Source organism: Geotrypetes seraphini, chromosome 5 (genome assembly GCF_902459505.1).
Source record: "Geotrypetes seraphini chromosome 5, aGeoSer1.1, whole genome shotgun sequence".
In the NCBI taxonomy this organism is placed as follows: domain Eukaryota; kingdom Metazoa; phylum Chordata; class Amphibia; order Gymnophiona; family Dermophiidae; genus Geotrypetes; species Geotrypetes seraphini.
Genome location: NC_047088.1, coordinates 266,545,854 through 266,566,668, shown reverse-complemented (window position 1 = coordinate 266,566,668; position 20,815 = coordinate 266,545,854).

Below are 20,815 nucleotides of genomic sequence, written 5' to 3'. Positions count from 1 at the left end.
AATCAAGCTGTGACAAGGCCATGGCCTGAACAACAGTTCAAAAATCAAACAATGCAAGCGTTGGTTTCAATCTGTGCAACAAGCGCATTTGTGCAAAACAGGCCTGAATGGTCTTAGTTATTTGCAAGTTCATTGTTAGGCCTGAATCGAGTCTTACACCTAAGATCGTCAATGATTCATGCACGAAAAGAACATCATCAGTAACCTTAACCTCCAGCTCCTTAACCTCAAGCTCCTCAGTGGTACATGCTGCTTGGGTCGGAAGCTGTCCGGAGCTCTTTAGGTCCTTCAATGAGGCCCTAATTTAGAGAGTTGTTTTGTTTTTTTGTGGGTTTTTTTTTGGGGGGGGGGGCATACACCAGGATCAGAAGGTAGATCTAAGCCCTGAAATATGAAAAAAAAAACCTGGGGTATTGTAATTAAGTCTTTTAAGATGAGAAGACTCACTGTCCTCTACTAACTGGCATGAATAGCTGCAGAGGGGGGGCGAGGGAGATGGGGGTCCAAAATTGCTGCTCATCCATTGTCTCCTCTTCTTGCCTTTGGCAGTGGGCAGAGCAGGAGTGCCAGGGGACAGGTCGCACAAGGCACAGTTCCAGCTCAGTACAATCCTGCTGGCATGGAGGGGTACCTGCGAGATGAGTGGACTGAATGAGTGAGTGTGGGTGCCGGGGGGGATACACAGGGCGCAGTGCCAGCTAGGCACAGTCCTGCTCTCTTCCACCCTTGTGCACCAGACATTGCAAGTGAATGTTCAGTCTAAGGAGAACTGGCATGTGGCCCCAGAACTGATGGGCGGCAGAGAGGCCTTAAGCAAGATGGGAAGAGATGGAATCGGAGCATCTGCATGCCAGGCAGGAGGGGACACACAGGCTGGTGCCCCCAGAGGAGCAGCGTCTGCTCCCATTACAGAGCACCAGAGAAATGTCAGATTTACATAGAAATGGTATAACGGGAGAAAGTACAAGGATTCAATTATCGAGTACCTGAGTAAGCAAACACTGCAAGGCAAGACCTGCTCCAGGCTTTAACTCCTTCTGTGTCACTGGCACCTTCAATGACAATCAGATGCAGCATTAGCATTGTTGCTGTGAAGAGGGACTATGGGAAACCTGCCTCCTGCTGGGAGACACTGGGAATGCAGGAGATATGAAAGACAGAGTTTCTTGCTGGGAGGTGGAATGATAGTTGCTGTGAGTGATCCTTTGAGCTCTCCCATGCCTAGCGCTCTCCTCTACTGCACCTCCTGCTGGTAGAGGCTGGGATTGTAGGAGCTGTGACCTCTCCCAAACCCAGCATTCGCCACTGTGCCTCTTACTCGGAAAGGCTGGGACAGCAGGAGTTGTAAATCCCCCCCCCCCCCCGTCTTCACTGCCGTATGTTTGTCCACAACCTCTCCTGCACAGCCAGAGGAGCTGCTTGAGTTCTTGCAGTGCCTCCTGCTGGGAGAGGCTGAGAGTGCCGAAACTGAGAGCTACAATCTTGAGCCCTGGCAGCTTCTTAATGCCTTCAGCCAGAAGCCCCCAAGTCCTCTCCTTTGTAATAGTGCCAGACACGCTGCCTCCTCAGCCCCCTGCGTGTCCGGGGTCCTGGGCTGCCTGCCTGACATTTCAGCATTAATTTATTTCTGGGCTTATTTTCAGAGAAGCCTTTTCACTGTTCTATGCATTGATTTTTTTATTTTTTTTAATTTAACCTTTCTATTTCTTGTTTATTTTACCTCACGGGCACTGCGCCCATGCTTGCTATAGTAAGGAAAGGAATAGCACATGTAGGCGGGAGCTGTAGCTTCCCACCTCCCCCCCCCCCATGGGAGGCACTTAGCAGTGACAGGGATATGGAAGATCTTACACTAGTGGGTTGGAAAGTGAGGGGAAAAGTTCTAATTAAAACAACTCCTGACTGAGCCACTAAAAGTCATATTTCTACAAGGTTACTCTTCTTGCCGGGGGGGGGGGGGGATTAATTAGAGGATGAAAGTGGTTTGTGCAATAGGTGCCCTGATTGACCAGGCCTTGTAGTGGTCCCTCGGGAAAGGGAGCTGCTTATTTGCAACCTGTGTCCCATTTGGTGAGGTCTTGCAGCCAGTCGCCAGCCACTAGCCACACTGGCACCTCAAGCAGCCCTTATGCAGTAAGACTGGAATTAAAGACGCGTTTAGCCACTCTGACATGCATGTGGACTGTGGTTCTGAAAAGGTTCACTGGGACGAAGCTCTTGGAGGAACTGAACCCCCTGCAGCCTGGGAGCAGAACCGAGAAATGTCCTGGCCAGGGAGTGTCTGCAAAAGCTGAATGTATGTTAAGGAAGCAGTGTCAGGAGTCAGCATGGTTTTCTATTAGAGTCCCAGGCACATCATTCAGTGGCTATTTTTGCTGAGTAGAGCCAGCAATTGCAAACTTTTCTTTTCTTTGTTTTTTTACTCTATAGCAGGGGGTGTCCAACCTGAGGCCCCGATCAAGGGCAACGCAGTGTTTTCCTCGACTGCCCCCGGGTGTTTACCGTCTTGCTGGCTCCCTCCTCTGTCTTGCTGCAGCGTTTGCCCGGCCCAGGCCCAGGGAAGCCAAAAGGTTGGACACCCCTGCTTTATAGCTTGAGAATATAAGTTGTATTCTTTTTTCTTGGGTTTACAAGAAACCACGGATGCTTCCAGTGCAGCTTAAGGAAGCAGGGCCGTTACGGATTATGTACCTTAGGGACAGAAATTGTCTTTTACTCTCAAACCAGAAAGATATACTTGTGAAACTGTGTTTTGCGATAGTAAAAGCAAGTTTGATTAATGATAACTAGATTTATTACTTCTACTGCTATTATTTCTATACCGCTACCAAATTCATGCAGCGCTGTACATTAAACACGCAAGAGACGGTCCCTGCTCGATAGAGCTTACAATGGTGACTGTTAAATACTGCAATCCATGTAGGGAAATGCAAAGGGATGACAGACAAATATGGGGCTTTACAAGTCGCTGGGGTTAGCATTTACACCTGCAGGGTAAAATGTTTTGCACCAGGCTGGAGATAGCAAAAGGGATGAGGATGTTTTGATGATTATCATCGTCTGCCTTTCATAGAACTGCTCCCTGAAGACATGAAGAGCTGTTAAGTCGTCTAACGTGAGTATAACAGTAATGATATTATTCTGTATTTCCTCAGGTAACGGATGGTTCTCTCTTGACTTTCAAGGGAGGTGTTTACCGAAATTACTTATATTATATGATTGAGGCCCTTACAATTCACTTAAATGATGAGCTGTGTCCTTTAGCATAGTGTGAAAACTGATTTGGTCTTTAAAACTACAAATTATATTCAAGGCCACTGTGATGCAGTGTTTAGGAAGCTTCCAATCCCCCTTAAGCGCACTCCCTTACAGGGTTGCTTTAAGAGGCCAAGACCTGGAGACCATGGTTGAGACAGGGAAAAGAGCTGGGGGAAGATAAAGAGCGGCAGAGTAATCCTACGAAACCTATGTTCAAAGAGCCCGAGGTGTAGCTATGACATAGGAAAAGCTTTGACCTTGTCAACTTTGGGCACACTGTGATTTTTCTGTGGTCTAGTAGGAACAAGACCCTTTGGGGCTTTTGCTATTGATATACCAGCCTGCGAGAAGTTTTCGTTTACTTTAAAACCAGGGTGTGAAGGCTTCTTGCTCATTCTGTTGGTTTTGCTCATTTCGAGGGTTGCTTCTGTTGACCTCACTAATACGGTCAGATCAGTTTTTAATTATTTTTAGACTGGATTGCGAAATGCCCTCTTGTAATAAGGAGTCCATTCGTCGAAATGCTGGAAAGTCACCTTTGTCGCTGCTCACAACTAAAACGACGTTGGACCCGGAGACTTTTATGGAGGAAGGTTTAATTCTTTTGCTCTTCAAGAAGAGGAACTGCAACTCGGATTAAGCGTTCAGGTCCTTGGCACGATCCTTGGTAGTACAGATGGTGATAGAGAATGAATCTGTTCTTAAAACATTGTGAGGAAAGGATCTTTCATTTCCGTTCTTAAGTGAGCTTCTGGCTGTGAAGCAGCAGCTTTGGGCCCTGGAGAGATCCCGGCATAAGTCAATTTTAATGGAAAAGCAAAGTTTTCGGAATACAGCAAGCAGGTGTTTACATCTAAATGTGTGAATATTTCAAGAGTACGATATTGCATTCCTCTAATTCAGCAACGGAATCGGTCATTATTCATGAATTTATGGATTTTTCCAAAAATCCTTTTATGGATCATGTGTTAATACCAGGTTGTTAGAAATTTGCTTTATTTTTTCATTATAAAACATCTTGAAAATATAGAAAGCCTTAAATACAGAGCTTGGAGAATAGCCTCATGCACTGCTCCTTAGTTGCATAAGAATTGGGTCAGAGCCATGGTCCATCTAACCCAGTAACCTGCTTCCAACAGTGGCCAATCCAGGGTCACAAGTACTTAGCAGAAACCCAAATAGAAGCAACATTCAATCCTAGCAATCCCAGGGCAAACATAAGAAGATCATGTTGTGTGTTCACGGAAAGTTACACATGAGAAGGGCGTGGATATTGCGCCGTTCACAGAAGAAAGTGTTTACGAACAATTGAAAAAATTGAAAGGTGGACAAAGCCATGGGACTGGATAGCATCCATCCATCCCAGGAGACTGAGGGAGCTCAGAGAGGTTTTGGCGGGTCCTCTTACAGATTTGGAGAGCAAAGAGGTTCCAGTGGATGTGGTTGCTCTTGACAAAAGTGGCCACAGAGATGAAGTGAGAAACTACAAGCCAGTGTGCCTCACTTCAGTTATTGGAAAAATATTACATTACATTACATTGCGGTTCAAGGCGGATTCCATAAGAATTGTCATGATATTAAGAAATACATAAGGAATAGTTTGAACAATTTCTAATTTGCTAAGGAGTGTATAGTATTGCAGGTGAAGCTTGGGACAGATCTCGTTGTGTTATATTGGTTTTATGTATTTTTTGAAGAGTAGGGTTTTTGTTTCTTTTTTGAAGGTTTTGTAGTCTGTGGTCGAGATCAGCAGATTGGTGAGTTTCGCTGCTCTGGTGGCCAGTTTCTTTGTTTGACATTTTTGGTTGGCGGGTGTGTGAATAGTGTACGGGTTCTCCTGTGGCTGGTTGAGGTGGATTGAAAGTATCGATGAAGGAAAGGATAGTATATTTCCTAGAATCTAATGGGCTGCGAGATCCAAGAAACATGCCAGATGAATCTGATTGAATTCTTTGACTGAGTGGCCAGAGAAATTGATCAAGGAAGTGTGCTAGATTCGTTTTTCTCAACTTGGTCATGGAGTCCCCCCTTGCCAAATTTTCAACTTAAATACCAAGCATTATAATTTGTACAGAAAGAATTTCCAAGTACCTAATTTTATTTTATTGTGACCCGTTTCCACTTTAACATTAAGTAAACATAGTGAAGAAAACATAAACTTAACTTTACTCAAGTCCTCAAATAGGATCCAAGATTTAACACTCAGCGAGATTGACCGCTATATCTTATCCAGCCAACGAATAGTGCCTTAACCAGCTATGGTTTTAGTGGCCAATCCCCGCCCAAAAAAAAAATGTATTCCATTCTCCAGATGTGTCCCAGCATTGAATTTCCAGGTTCGCCGCTGTCTCCTGCAGTCTGAATATCGGAGTCCTTAGAGATTATTTGAAATTGGAAGGGAGTTCAGATCTTGCATGTTTCTTTATTGACATTTGTTTTGGTACAAATTACCCAAATTGGCTTAAATTGCACTGTTAAACACATTAGATGATAAAATCTAGTGGTTCCCTTTTTCTCCGATCACCTTCTAAAGGGAAGCGAGTCGGGAGTAGAGAGCATGATTGAGACGGGTGACTAGTAGAGATGGTAATCAACGGCAGCTAAACGGTCCATCCAGTTTTCCCTGTAACTACATGCATTACAATTTCATGATTACATTGTCTTTTTCCTTTGTTCCTTCTGGGCCACAGACCTTAGACGTCCACGCTTTTAGTTAAAGATGGCTCCCTTTCGAAAGTCTTCTCAGAGATTGTGCAGAAGGGATACATCCAGCCAGAAGAGAAAGACGCTGATGCTCAGATTTTGTCCTCACCAGAGTTTTGTCTGACTGAATATTTTCACCAAGTGCTTTTAAAGGATTGATCTGATTAGGCCATGAAAAGATAGGTGTATGTGATAAGGGCCACCAGGGACAGGATCTTTGGAGCAGAGAAGCAATCTGTCTGTGGTTAGCAGCCCCTGAGAGAGCTCTGAATGTTCTCAGCTTTAAATGTGAAGATTATTCATCAGAGGATTCCCATCAGGTGGGTGAGGAGACGCGTTAACACACCCCCAGGAGCCTTGCAAAGCACACTGTGATGAATTGTTTGGAGATTCTGCTATGAAGCAGTAGACACCTGCTAACAGGCCACAGGAGTGGGCCCTTGCCTGAGCATCTGTATCAAATGATCCAGAGGTGGGCCTCTCCCACATTCTTACTTGCAGTAGGGGGCAGTCTCTCTCCTGTAGCAATGGAGGTTAGGCTGCTGTGAGTGGCAGGGTTCTCGGTATTAGCCAAAAGGGCAAGAAGGAACAATCTTGGACTTGTGGCTGAGAATGGCAGTGCAGTTTACTCTGGCTGTCACAAAATAAAGTTTAACCAATAAACCAGTGCAAGCTGAAGCCTCCAATGGCAACTGGATAAATCTGTTTGGTTTTGAAAATTTGCCCCAGTTATATTCGGATGCTGCTGCTTATCAGTGGCATTTTCCGCATAGAGGCTCTGGAAATCTACCATCAGGGCCAAAGCCGGAAGTTATCCTAGTTTCTGTTTCCGTTTAAAAGGATGTCGTTTAGTATATTCATGATCCATTAAAATTCTTGGTGTCACTCTCGATACTTCATGATCATTTCACTCTCAGAACTCCAACATAGTTTCTTCATCTTTTCCACGGCTTTGTCAACTCCGCTCAGTTAGGTCTTTCCTAAACCGAAACTCTTCTAGAATTCTCTTACACTTGCTTCTCATTTCTAGATTGGACTATTGTAACTCATTCCTAATCGGACTTCTACAATACCCTTCACTCAGGCTTCTTTCCCATTGCTCAAAATTCGACCATATAACTCCTCTTCTTAAATCTGAACATATGCTCCCAATCTCATTTAGGATACCTTTCAAATATTCTGACCTTTGGTCTTCCTTTGACTCCTTATTCTCTTCAGCAGAATATTCATTCCTCTAACCAGCATTTATTGGCTTTTCTATTCTTCTGACAGAAGTTTCTGGACATACATAGAGATTCTAGTTTTTCTGTAATGGCACCTACGCTCTGGAACTCTCTTCTGCTTTATCTGCGTTCTGAAAATCTTTTCAGGCATTTAAGTCTCAAATGAAAGCTTACTACTTCAAGATGGCATTTGATCCCAGTTCCTGATAATTCTTTCTACCTCCCGGACATTTGACTTGGCTCTTGATCTCCAACCTTAATTTACCTCCCTTTTTCTTCCATTCCTATTTGTTTTTATCTTAAGACTTAGTAAACTGTCCGGCCCTTGTTGCCTCTCTGTCTCAGTTTATGCCCTGTTTTTTTTGTTTTGAGTTTTAATTATTCCCCGTTGATTATATATTATGTGAAACGGTTTGATTTGACTTTTTTGTCAGTAAAGTGCGACATATCAATTAAAATGATTGTAATTGTACCACCAGTGTTCAGTGCTGGCACCTGGAAAGTTACCCAGAAATGTCCAGATAACAGAGCAGCTGCCCTAAGTTGACCAGACAGGTATCTGGATCCCATCATCGAGCACTGGTGATATCTGATCTCTGTCTTATATCGAAGTACTGAGCACCGGCATCCGTGTATGTAAATGCCATGGTCAGTTTAAATATGGGGGGGAAATGTTTCTGCATTGAATGTCAACAGTACAACAGAAAGGCAAAGGAGGCGTCCATTCAGCCCCAAAACAGCCCCTAACAAGGATCCTGGTTTCGGTGTACAAACAACACCTTCCTCAGGGGACACTGAATAAGCCTATAAAACACAAAGAAACAACCTGTAAAGTACGCATTGAATGTGCCATCGCAAGTTCTATACAGATCCCTAAGCAGGGTCAGGGGTGGCAGGACATTACCCACAATGCAGAAAAATACAGCCGCTTCTCCGCAGAACTTATCCTTTTAAGCTAAGCCACAGAAATAGCAGGCCTAACTTAAAAATGGATGTGACAGCAGAGGATGCTTAATACCAGCTTAATACCCTCGGGGACCCTCCCCATCCTAAAGGCCCCCCTGATCTCCTACGGCCAGAGGCACGTGCCGGCCCTGCACAAATTTGTCCCCATTCCCACAAGTTTTCTCACTGTCCCTGTCCCATTCCTATAAATCTGCCTTAACTGCACAAGCCTCGAACACTTATGATTTTAAAGTGTTTGAGACTTGTGCGAATGAGGACGGAGCTTAGGCATTGGTGGAATGAGGCATTATGACATCACAATCTGAGCTCTAGAATGTTGCTACTTAGGATCTTAAAGTGTTTGAGGCTTGTGCAGATGAGGACGGAGCTTAGGCATTGGTGGAATGAGGCATTATGACATCACAATCTGAGCTCTAGAATGTTGCTACTTAGGATCTTAAAGTGTTTGAGGCTTGTGCAGATGAGGACGGAGCTTAGGCATTGGTGGAATGAGGCATTATGACATCACAATCTGAGCTCTAGAATGTTGCTACTTAGGATCTTAAAGTGTTTGAGGCTTGTGCAGATGAGGACGGAGCTTAGGCATTGGTGGAATGAGGCATTATGACATCACAATCTGAGCTCTAAAATGTTGCTACTTAGGATCTTAAAGTGTTTGAGGCTTGTACAGAGACAGGAAAAGAACTCGCCAGGACGGGATAATGAGTTCCTGCGAGGATGGGCAAAAATGTGTCTGCGTGTCATTCTCTAGTTACAGATTACTCTCATTTATGTGTTTAATTAGCCGCATTTAACTGTTCCCTCTAAGCTGAGCAGGTGTCCTCCAGCTGCATTGCTACCACTAGGGGGTGGAATATTTTCAGTCGCTAAGAACAGGTATGTTCCCTGGAGTCCTGCAGAACTTGCCTGTCCCTCACAATTGAAAATGTGATAGTAAAACAACACCCTCTATTGGTGAGACTGTGGGGGCTGCCAGACGTTCGCTGCCATCTCCTGAGTGGGGCTACTGCAGTGGTGTGTGGTGAGGGGATTCAGTGAATCCCCAACTCTACAGCCCTGCTTTTTTTACTTTTGGGTTTACTTTTTGCTTGATGCACTTAACCTGCTCAACCAGTCAAACTGCATCAAACATAAAAAAAAAAAAAAAAAAGGGCGGGGCTCTTGCGCTGGGGATTCTCCAAACCCCCTGAAGGCCCTGACAGTACTAATCTGAATTTGATTGGCTAAGCAGCATCTGCCTGTTGCCTGCTCAACCATTCAAATTTAGAGCAGTGCCTTCAGGACCTTTAGGGGCTGGGGTGAATCCCTTGAAGGCCCTGACCGCACGCCACTGGGCTACTCTGGCCTTATCCCTTTGGTTTGAGGGTCAAGCTGCTTCATCCATAATTACACAGCAAGGAGATAGTTGGATAAAACCTCTGTTCTATTACCTTCACATCACAGCAAACTCAAACTCAAGTCGACTAGTGCTCTGTTAGACGAATGCAGCACTGTACATTAAAACGTTCGAGAGACAGTCCCTGCTCAGTAGAGCTTACAATCTAGTGAAACAGGCAAACAGGACAAATAGAGGGTTAAAAGCAACCTCGAAAGCATTTACACCATCAGTCTAAGAGCTGCTCGAACTGCTCCCACCTAAAGTTGGCGCAAAATTACAAACTTCCACTAGTATTCCTTAACAGCTGTTCTCCGCAGAACTGCCGGGATGGAATTTGCAGTTGGCACGCCCTGCTCCAGGGCCTTGTTTCAGCTCAGATTTCCGACACCTAAATATGTGGACGGATGATTGACGCTTTGAAGCTGGGGACAGCCTGAGCTCCTGAGGACTGGGAATCCCTTCTTACTGAGGATCTTATTACCGTATTTTCACGCATATAATGTGCGCGTTATACACGATTTTACAAACCAAGTATAACCATGCGCATTATATGTGTGAGCGCATTATACAAATTTTTTTTTTCAGTGCGATCCGGCATCCCCCCTGTGAACCGGCATCCTCCCCCCCCCCCCGCTCGCGTCACCCCCCCTCCCCCTTGATCCTACATCCCCCCCAGCACCGCAAAGACATCGGTCGCTTACCCGATTGGGTACCAGCACCAATGCACAGGACGTGCCAGTGCCAGTGCCCGAAGATCCTCCCTCGTTGGGCTGGGCTGGGCTGGGCGGTGCGAGGGAGATCCTCGGAGAGAGCGAGACCAGAAGGCTTTGAGCATGCGCAAATGCTCAAAGCCCAGTCCAGCCCGGCACAGGGAAGAGGGAGGATCTCCCTCGCACCGCCCAGCCCAGCCCAGCCCAACGAGGGAGGATCTTCGGGCACTGGCACTGGCACGTCCTGTGCATTGGTGCTGGTGCCGGTGCCCAATCGGGTAAGCGACCGATGTCTTTGCGGTGCTGGGGGGATGTGGGATCGTGGGGGCGGGGGGGTGATGCGAGCGGGGGGAGGATGCCGGTTCGCAGGCCAGAAGAGGGAGTAAGCGTGAGTGACGGGAGGAGGTTATAGCAGCATGCGCAGTATACGCGTGTGCGTGCTATATAAAATTTTTTTACACAAATGTTTTGGACCCACGCGCTATACGCGTATGCGTGTTATACATGTATGCGCATTATATGCGTGAAAATACGGTAGTTCTTCTTCCACAATGATAATTTATATCTGCATCTTTCTCTTTAAATCTCTTCCGCATTTCAATCACTTGTATTCAGATTCATCCTGTGTGCTACATAATCTCTTCAATCTTAGAAATTGGTTGACTGGTAGATTGTCTTTCAAACTCCTCAGATAATGGCTTTGATAATGCAATAACTTATTCCTATCAGTGGATTTACAAAGTGTACTCGTCTCAGAACCGTATTCCTGCAGACATAATTGTCCTATATGAACTGCGATTTCCCCCTTTGGGACATTTGGCAAGTATGGACTCTATTTTCCTGTTCTTTACAATTAGATTTGGCTAAACTGTTTTGGGTTTAAGATCTGTTTTAATGGGATTCAGCGCTGAGGGGTCCTGAAACATTTTCACACTCAGCTTCGTTCCTTATAACCAGCAGCGCACCAAGCCGAAATTGAACCTTGTACAACACTCCCACCCACTGCATCAGGCTGATAATGGATGGGGAACAATTTTGGTGCCTTTAGCTCCCTTACCCACTGTATCTGAATCTCTAGAACCCCCTCCCTCCCCCCCCCCCCCCCGGCATTGACTTCAGCACGCTCTCTGTTTTTAGAGATTGGTATTATAAGGAACAGCCTATTACTAGTATTAATCTCTCTCTTCAATATCACCAAAATTTGCCCCTTCCTCTCTGAGAACGCTACCCGGACCTTTATTCAAGCTTGCAATCTGTGCGAAACTCTGCTAGCGCGACTCATCTTCTGCCAACCTCGCTACGCTCATGTCACCCCTCTCCTTAAGCCACTTCATTGGCTCCCTATCCGCCATCGCATTCAGTTCAGGCTCCTATTGCTGACCTACAAGTGGGTTCATTCTGCTGCCCCTCAATATCTCTCCTCCCTTCTCTCTCCTTATCCACCTCCCAGAGAACTCCGTTCCTCAGATAAGCCGCTCTTAGCGTTACCCTTCTCCTACACTGCCAATTCCAGACTTTGTTCCTTTTATCTAGTTGCCCCCTATGCCTGGAATGAAATACCTGAGTTTGTCCGTCAAGCCCCTTCCCTTCTGTTGTTTAAAAGCAGACTGAAAACCCACCTTTTTGATATAGCCTTAAATCCTTAACCCTACTCCTCTGCTCTCCATTCCAGCCAGCTGATTAACTGTTCCCCTTAACTGTATCCATGACATCCTGTTTGGATGTTTAGATTGTAAGCTCTTTGGAGCAAGGACTGTTCTCTTTTTCTTTGCGGCTCTACGCAGTGCCGCTTGCGTCTGGTACTGCTATAGAAATAATGAATAGGAGTAATAGAACTCCTAATAGAACTCTAAGATCTTCCGAACAGCATTTATTAACGATTCCATCTCTTAAAATAATAAATACGCGTCGTCAGTTTATTTTTTCAGTTACTGCACCTCAAACCTGGAATTCTCTACCTAGTCATTTAAGGGAAGAAACTAATGTAGAAAAATTCAAATGTAAACTAAAAACTTTCCTTTTTAATGATGCCTTCATAAATTAACTTGCTTTAATGTGACCCTTATAACATTCACGAAAATCTTCTAAATTATTCTTTCAAGTCTCACTTTCGACTTTTATCATCTTTTACATTTTATCTTATTATTATTATTATTTTTACCCTCTCCTTATGTGCCCTCCCTACATGTTTCTTCAACCCTTATTTAAATTGTAACTTCTTCCCCATCCTTTTTCCCTTTGTTTCTAGTTTTTGTCAAATTTGTCATTAGCCTTGTTAGTTTTATTTATTGTGATTTTGCTTTTATACTGTAATTTTATCATTATGTACATCGCTTTGAATTTAGATAAAGCGATTAATCAAATCTGTATTAAACTTGAAACTTGAAACTAATAGCAGTAATCATATATATATAGCGCTACTGGACATATGCAGCACTAAACACATTATATGCAGGTCCTTTCTCTGTCTCTAGGGGGCTCACAATCTAAGTTTTTGCACCTGGAGCAATAGAGGGTTAGGTGACTTGCCCAGGGTCACAAGGAGCTGCAGTGAGAATCGAACCCACTAGCCACTAGGCCACCCCTCCACTCTTAATGGTTAGCATAATGAGCTGAGCAGGGTTTGGAGCTATTATGAGCCAGAAGAATATTCCCCTGAAGCAGTGATTTTCATGGCGAAACAGGATTCCTGTCAGGACCTTGGAAGTTAAGTAGGCCTTTGGAATGATTGGGGGGATTTCATTTGATTATAAGACTCATGCTGCTGCGTAACTCACTGCTTTTGTGGATTTTGCTTTTGTAGCGTTATTGAAAAGAGCAGTCGCACACATCTCTGTGGATTTTCAAGATAAAAAGACATTTTTTCACATTACATTACGTGAGAAGAAATGCTTTGTGCCGAGTGCAGTTTTTTTTTCTGCCGATGAGTGACTTTGAGTTGGTCCTTAAGTTTCTGAGGCCTGGTCTCATTGTTACTGAAACTTTTTTCGACACTTTTGAAAATGTTTTGACTGGTTTTGAATGCCTGATGATGTGGGTGGAGGTCTCTGTAGAGTGGATATTATGTTTTTCTTTTATGATTACATTAGCCCCAACATTGACTGGATAAATGTTACATCAGAGGGTAAAAATTTCTAGATGTCATTTCCTGTGAGCGATCTGCACGGGGCAGGAGCGTGGGAAGATCACTCCTGCCCTGAAAACCCGCTAGACCACTAGGTAAGGTTTAAGGGGGGCTTACAGGGCTTAACATAGCCGGGGGAAGCGGGGGTTAGGGGCAGAACCGGCCCAAATATTATTTGCGGTTTTTTAATATTCTCAGGCCGGCTCTGCCCCTAACCTCCGTGGATACGGAGGGAGACGTATACTTGTTCTCTCATCTACTGCAGCCATGCTGGTACCTTTCTTAGATTCGATATAGCATTTGTGTTCTTAGTTTTTTCTTAGCATGTGTGTTATTGATACCTGTCTTAAATTCTCTGTAACATGTGTTGTGGATCCTGCTGACTTCTGTGTATGTATCTTTGTAACCCATTCTGGGATCCTGGGGAAGACAGGCTATAAAACTAAATTAATTATATAACTAAGACCTCAACCTTTGGGCCTCCTAAAGCAGCGACAGTGGTGAAGAGGTTGCTCAGATGTCATCAGTGACATGGCAGAGGGAAGGCCCTAGTGGGCAGACCAGAAGCAGCCTGGTCACCGCTGCTGCTGCTGCTGCCTTAGGAGACCGGAGGAGACTCAGGGCTCACTGAATCGGTGAGTCCGATTTAGGAAACAAATCAATTTGAATCAATTCACCAAGGTGAATCGGGCAGACATGTTGAGTTGAAATGACCTTCTCCTGTTTCTGGTGCTTCTTTGAGTGAAGGAGGGCATTTCACTCCCTCCCCTCCTTTTGTCCCAATGGGGACATCTTCCCAAGATGGTGTTGCTCTCGAAAACTCTGAACCCTGAGTTATCCATGTTAGATTCACTATTTCCAACCTAGAATCACTAAAGTAAACCCTCTTGCCGATTCCATGAAGAAAATTGCAGATACAAGAAGTTGTATTGTATTGTCCCTAAGGGAATGATATCTACAGGCTTAAAATACACTTTCTTCATCGCTACCACATACTGTCTGTGGTGTTATTTAGTCATGTATATGTTGCCTATTAATTGTCTAAGTGGTTTACATTCAGGTACTCAGTCATTTGTCCTTATCTGTCCTGGTTTGCTCACAATCGATCTAACGTACCTGGGGCAGTGGAAGATTAAGTGACTCGCCCAAGGTCCTAACTTGGCCAAAATGGTTGACCAATCTCAAGATATTACTTTAAAAGATATTTGGCAAGTGCTGGTTAGGACTGAAGAGTGTATGAAATCTACTATTCCACAACTTTGTAGTTTTTCTCGCACACTATTGACAAGTTTCATGATTTGGACTCACAAATTGAGCTAATGGATACCAAAGTGACAAAAATTACCTCTTCTATGAATAATTTCCAATCAGCTTCTACAGGACAATTTCCTGATTCATAGCAATTGGAATATAATCATATTTATTCTAGAACATTACATATTTTGAACTTTCCTATTTGTCATTTGTTGTCTCCTGAGATATTTAAAGAAGATATTGCAGCTTGATGAAGTGGAAGAAATTCTTGAATGTTACGTTTCTGTTTCTCATTCTGGGGAGCTCAGTGAAGGTGAAGAGAAGGATGTCAATTTGGAATCTTTAAATTTGACTAATTTCCTGGAATCCTTCCAGAAAAAAATCACCACATGGGCCACCCTTCAAGTCACCTTCCCAACCAGACAGGAAAAGATTAATACACTGAAGTCATATTTTCAGAGGAAAGATATTTAGTTCTATGGTCTTCCTGTCCGGATTATTCCAGATGTGTCTAGATCCACACAACTGTGCTGAAAAGAGTTTTTGAAGTTGAAAGACAGAGTTAACAGTGTTAGGAGAATCTTCTTCCTATGGTTCCCCTGTAAGCGTGTGGTTAATTGGAATTCTACATGATATATTTACTTTGATCCTACCCAACTTGAGAGATTACATATTGATAAAGAAGGATCAGTTGAGGGGGTAAGTGAGTGGATATAAATATATGCTAGAAAGGGTTGAGGATGGGTGCTGGGTTTAAATTGCAATGAGTATACTCGTACTTTGATTATTTTTGCAGCCACTTCTCATTGGTGTGGACTATTATTTCTTGTATTTTATTTATCTGAAATATGTGTATTATAAATGCAAATTTAAAAAAAAGGATTCCAGGGGAGATCCGGAAAATTATAGACTTGTAAGCCTGACTTCAGTGCCAGGCAAAATAGTGGAAACAATTATAAAAATAAAATAAAATTATGGACCGCATAGTTTAATGGGACAGAGTCAGCATGGGTTCAGCCAAGGGAGGTCTTGCCTCACCAATTTCTTTGACTTCTTTGAAGGTGTAAATAAACATGTGGATAAAGGTGAGCCAGTTGATATAGTGTATCTAGATTTTCAGAAAGCTTTGATAAAGTTCCTTACAAGAGGCTCCTGAGAAAATTAAAGGAGGCAAAGTTAAGTTGTGGATTAGGAATTGGTTGTCGGATAGAAAACAGAAGGTAGGGTTAATGGGTTATTTTTCTCAATGGAGGAGAGTAAACAGTGGAGTGCCGCAGGGGCTTGTACTGGGACCAGTGCTATTCAAGTTATTTATAAATGATCTGGAAATACGAGTGAGGTGATTAAATTTGCAGAAGACACTAAACTGTTCAATGTTGTGAGAACACATACGGATTTTGAAAAATTGCAGGTGGACCTTAGGAAATTGGAAGATGAAATTTAATGTGGACAAATGCAAAGTGATGCACATTGGGAAGAATAACCTGAATCACAGTTACAGGATGTGAGGGTCTATCTTAGGGGTCAGAAGCCAAGAAAGAGATCTAGGTGTCGTAGATGCTAAGCTGAAATCTTCTGCAGCAAGATAAAAAGAACAGAATGTAAAGTTGGTAGCGGAGGAGAAGGGTATAGATAAGATGACTTAGCTAATGAACGGCGTTCCCGGGGAGGAGTGTAGGGAGAGATAAGAGCGGAGAGATACTGAGGAGTTACAGAATGAATGCCTAGAGCCACACAGAGTACACGTGAGCAAACACAGAAAGGGAACGATCCGCAACAGGAATCCTAAGTGAATAGAAGGCTGTGCTTGAAGTCTCTTCAGGATCTGCCACACTGGTCCTGAGTAGCAGAGAAAACTAGGAAACAAATAGAAAACGAAGGTCCCGGTAGCATAAATGGGCCAGCAGCATGACAGCCATAGCAAAACCAAGACAGCCTCCAGTTCGGCATCGACCCAAGTCATTTAAATGAGGCACTGCTCAGGGCTCATTAGCAGATGTCACACTAGAAGAAAATACACCAGACGTGGCCAAAACAAAAGTGTTTCAATCATGGCTGCTATTGCTGGATACTAGCAAGTTCGGTCACATGAAGAAAGCTGTTAGCACACCATGTTTTGAACACCAACAGGACAGGACAGATGGCTGAGAATGCCATTCTGAATGAAACCTGCTGCAGAGGAAAACGGGGGTCATCTAGGAGACCTCAAAAGATATGGAGCCAGGGGGAGCTAGAGAAACCTATCTCAAACTCCGTAACATAAAGCTAAGAGTGTTCCTCAAAGTGCCATCCATGGGGAACCTTCCAGGGCCTAGGTGCAGACCCTGAGAAAGGGAGCACAAGTACCGGCATGGCTCGCAGACCCGTCAAGCAGCCCAGTTGATGTATCTCCAGCTAAACACTGAAAGACAGTCTAGCCCAGGGGTGCCCACACTTTTTGGGCTTGCGAGCTGCTTTTAAAACGACCAAGTCAAAATGATCTACCAACAATAAAATTTTAAAAAACACAAAGCACACCGTACACAGAGAAAATGTTAATTATCATTTATATTCCAGGTTTTTTTTAAAAGAGGTCAAGGCAGATGACTTTATGCACTGTCACCTCAGTAACAACTATACAAAAATAGACAAATATACCCCCTCCCTTTTTACTAAACCACGATAGCGTTTTTTAGCACAGGGAGCTGTGCTGAATGCCTCATGCTGCTCCCAGCGCTCATAGGCTCTCTGCGCTAAAAGCTGCTATTGCGGTTTAGTAAAAGGGGGCCATAGTGCAAAATATAGAGACACATTTTGATCACTAAATTGAAAATAAAATCATTTTTCCTATCTGCTGTCTGGTGATTTCATGAGTCTCTGGCTGCACTTCCTTCTTCTGACTGTAAATCCAATATGTCTTTCTTTCTGCCTCTCCTCCAGACCTCATTCCATTCCCCAACCAACATCTCTCTCTGTCCCTCCACGAGTCCAACTTTTTCTTCCTCTCTCCCTGCCCCCTCCCCTTTCTTTCTTTCTTTCTCTCCCTGCCCCCCTTTCTTTCTGTCTGTCTTTCTCTCTCCCTGCCCCCCCCCAAGCTACCGCCGCCAATTTCTCCCTGCTTCCCCGACGCCAGGCCAGGCCAGGCACGTACAAGCGCTAGTCCCACAAGCCTTTTCCCCGACGTCAAATTCTGACATCAGAGAGGAAGTTCCGGGCCAGCCAGGCAGTGAAACAGGCTATTATGTGACTGAGTTGAAGAGTTTGTGGTAGCTTACGGGTTTTCAAGTGAAAAACCATGTGTTGCTGAATTTTTCGGGGGGTGGGAGGAAGGCATGAAATGGGCAGAGAGTGGATCTAGAAGTGTTAGCCAGCTAGTGCGTTACACTTACCACCTTCTAAACAGAAGGCGCCAACCCTCAAATTCCAGAAAGTGTAGCTAGAGTTAAGCGCCTACATCCACGCGCCTAATTGAATTGATTGATAGGCTTAATTGATGCAGATAATTGGCAAATAACACCTCAAAATTGACCTTAATTGGTATTAATTGAAAGTTAGGCACTTAACCTACAAGTGGGCGTAGTTAGGCGCAGGCATTTTGGCCAAGAAAACCCCAGAAGAAATACAGTGCGCCTAAAAGTTAGTATGCCTAGCGATGCGCTTAGCTTTTATGGGATCGCACTTAGCTCCGTACGGTGCCAATTTCTTAGGCTTCCATATTATCCAGGAGCAGGTCCCGTCTGTTAATCTGGATGTTAACATCTAACCTGCCAGAAAAAATATCGGGAACGCCTCTTCCTGATGTGGGGTCAGTTGTCGACTCGCCACGTGCTCAGATCCGTCCATTGTAGCATGTTAAGCCTTAAACAAGGCCCTTTTAGAATTAAGATCTCCCACCTCCCTGTTTTCCTAGACAAATATATCATTCCACCTACCCCTCCTGGGGTCCTGAGATCTACCAATCCAAACTTATTGACGGTAGCTTCAATCAAGGACCTCTACTATACTAGAAACTCCATTTTTTTCTGTAGTCGCACCCTCGCTCTGGAATGCAACGAAAATTCCCTAAATAAATTTAAAACAAATCTCAAAACAATTTTTTTTATAGATGTGGCTGTGGCTGTGCGTTTTGTCGACATTTCTCTCTTATATAAAGGCTTTGATCAGATTGTTGTATTACATAGATAATATGGTATGAAACCCTAATTGTATTATACGTACAACGTATCTGTATCTTGCCTTGTTAACATTTGTTGTTGTTTTTTTGTACTTATTGTATATTAAAATCAATAAAATCTTCGAACTTAAAAAAAAAAAGCTTACAAGAAGCGACGTCCCCGTCTCCCTCTCGTTACTCCCTATCCCTCTACCCCTCCTTTTTATTTTTATTTACACATTGTAATTAAATCTTCCCTATCCCCTACCACCTTTCGTCTCTAATAAGTCTTAGGGCTCCTTTTACGAAGGTGTGCTAAGCATTTTAGTGCACACACCGGATCAGCGTGCGTTAGCTGAAAATCTACTGCCTGCTCAAAAGGAGGCGCGGGGCTCCACGCGTTAAGGCCCTAACACGGCTTTGTAAAAGGAGCCCTTAATCTGTCTCAGTTCTACTTGTACCCTCTTTTTATTTTATTTCAACTAATTCTTAAATTTTCTTAGATTTTTCTAATTTTTAATATTGTAAACCGTCTAGATACATGTGATGGTCGGTATATGAAGCCATATATAAACTTGAAACTTGAAACTTAAGTAACAGGGCCCCAGATCTTGGAGCAAGGTAAGAATTGATCTTTTGGTAATAAATAATACTAACTTAGCAGAATAGATGGTCATTCAGACTTTTAGGTAAAGAAAAACTGACCTCTAGTATGTTCTTTGCCTCTTTCTAATGATCGGACTTTCAGAATGAGGCATTTTCCATCTCTTTCTTAATAAATTCCTACCATTTCTTTGGCCAAGTCAAGGACTTCCACATATTGCCTCCAATGACCTCAAACTCCTTTACATGGCTCAGTACAGCACTCAGCACTGTATATCCATACTCAGGATCATGTTTCCCTACGTGCATCTCTTTCCACTTGTCGGCATTTCATTTCATCGACATTCAGATGCTTCATTGTCTAGTCTTGTGATGTTTCCTGCATTTTTCACAATCAATTTGTGATTAAATTATTTTGAAAATTTTGTGTCATCAGCAAATTTGATCACCTCACTCATCACTCCCTTTTCCAGATCATTTATAAATATATTAAGCACTTCACTGCTCATCTTTTTCCATTGTTTTCTGTCTTCTACTTAATTCCCAGTCTACGATAAGACATTGCCTCCTATCCCATGAGTTTGTCATTTCCTGATGAGTCTCTCATGAGGAACTTTATCAAACGCCTTCTGAAAATCCAACCGCACTACCAACTGGATCATCAGCCCCTTCAAAAAACCAAACAGATTGGTAATGCAGGACTTCCATCTGAATCTCTTTCTATCCAGATGGCTAATAGTTTTCGTTTTGCAGAATAGCTTCGACCATTCTGCCTGGCACTGATGTGAAGCTCACCAATCTGTAGTTTCCAGGATCACTCTCAAATCTTCAGCTACCGTAACTAATTTTCAATGAAAATCACAGATTACTTGTGATAAGTCTGCATTTTAGACCTCTGAGGTCAGTGCCATCTGGTCTCATCTCTTTCTTTTTTTGAATATCATCTTTATTAAAGAGGCAACCAGAGAAACAGACATGACACAATGTGCATGAATACAACCAGACATTCTCTCTGTTGTTTGATCTCCACCACATATAAAGCCAAGGTTTTCCATGTATTTTCCACAATTTTCCAAGATTCATTTCTTGGGTGGTGATCCAATTCGGAAGCCAGCTTCACTTAACTAGTGGATTATTTTCTCTGTATGCGTTACGTTGCATTTGTCCAGATTCAATTTCATTTATTATGTAGATGCTCAGTTTCTCAGGGTCTCCGTCATATTGCTCATTGCGTCCTCTTCCTGATGGATAAAGTTAAACCTGGTCTCAATATAGATTTTTGAGGCCGTCCCTCATTTACCTCTTCCCATTGGAAACACTGACTATTTCGTTCATTATTTGTTGTAGGGTCCATTTTGGATTCAGTGAGACTGTAATAAAGCCCATTGGGGGAGGGGAGGGCAGTCCTGCTTCTCACTTTGTGGCTGTCCCCTCCCCAGTGTCACAGTTGAACAAAGGGGCACC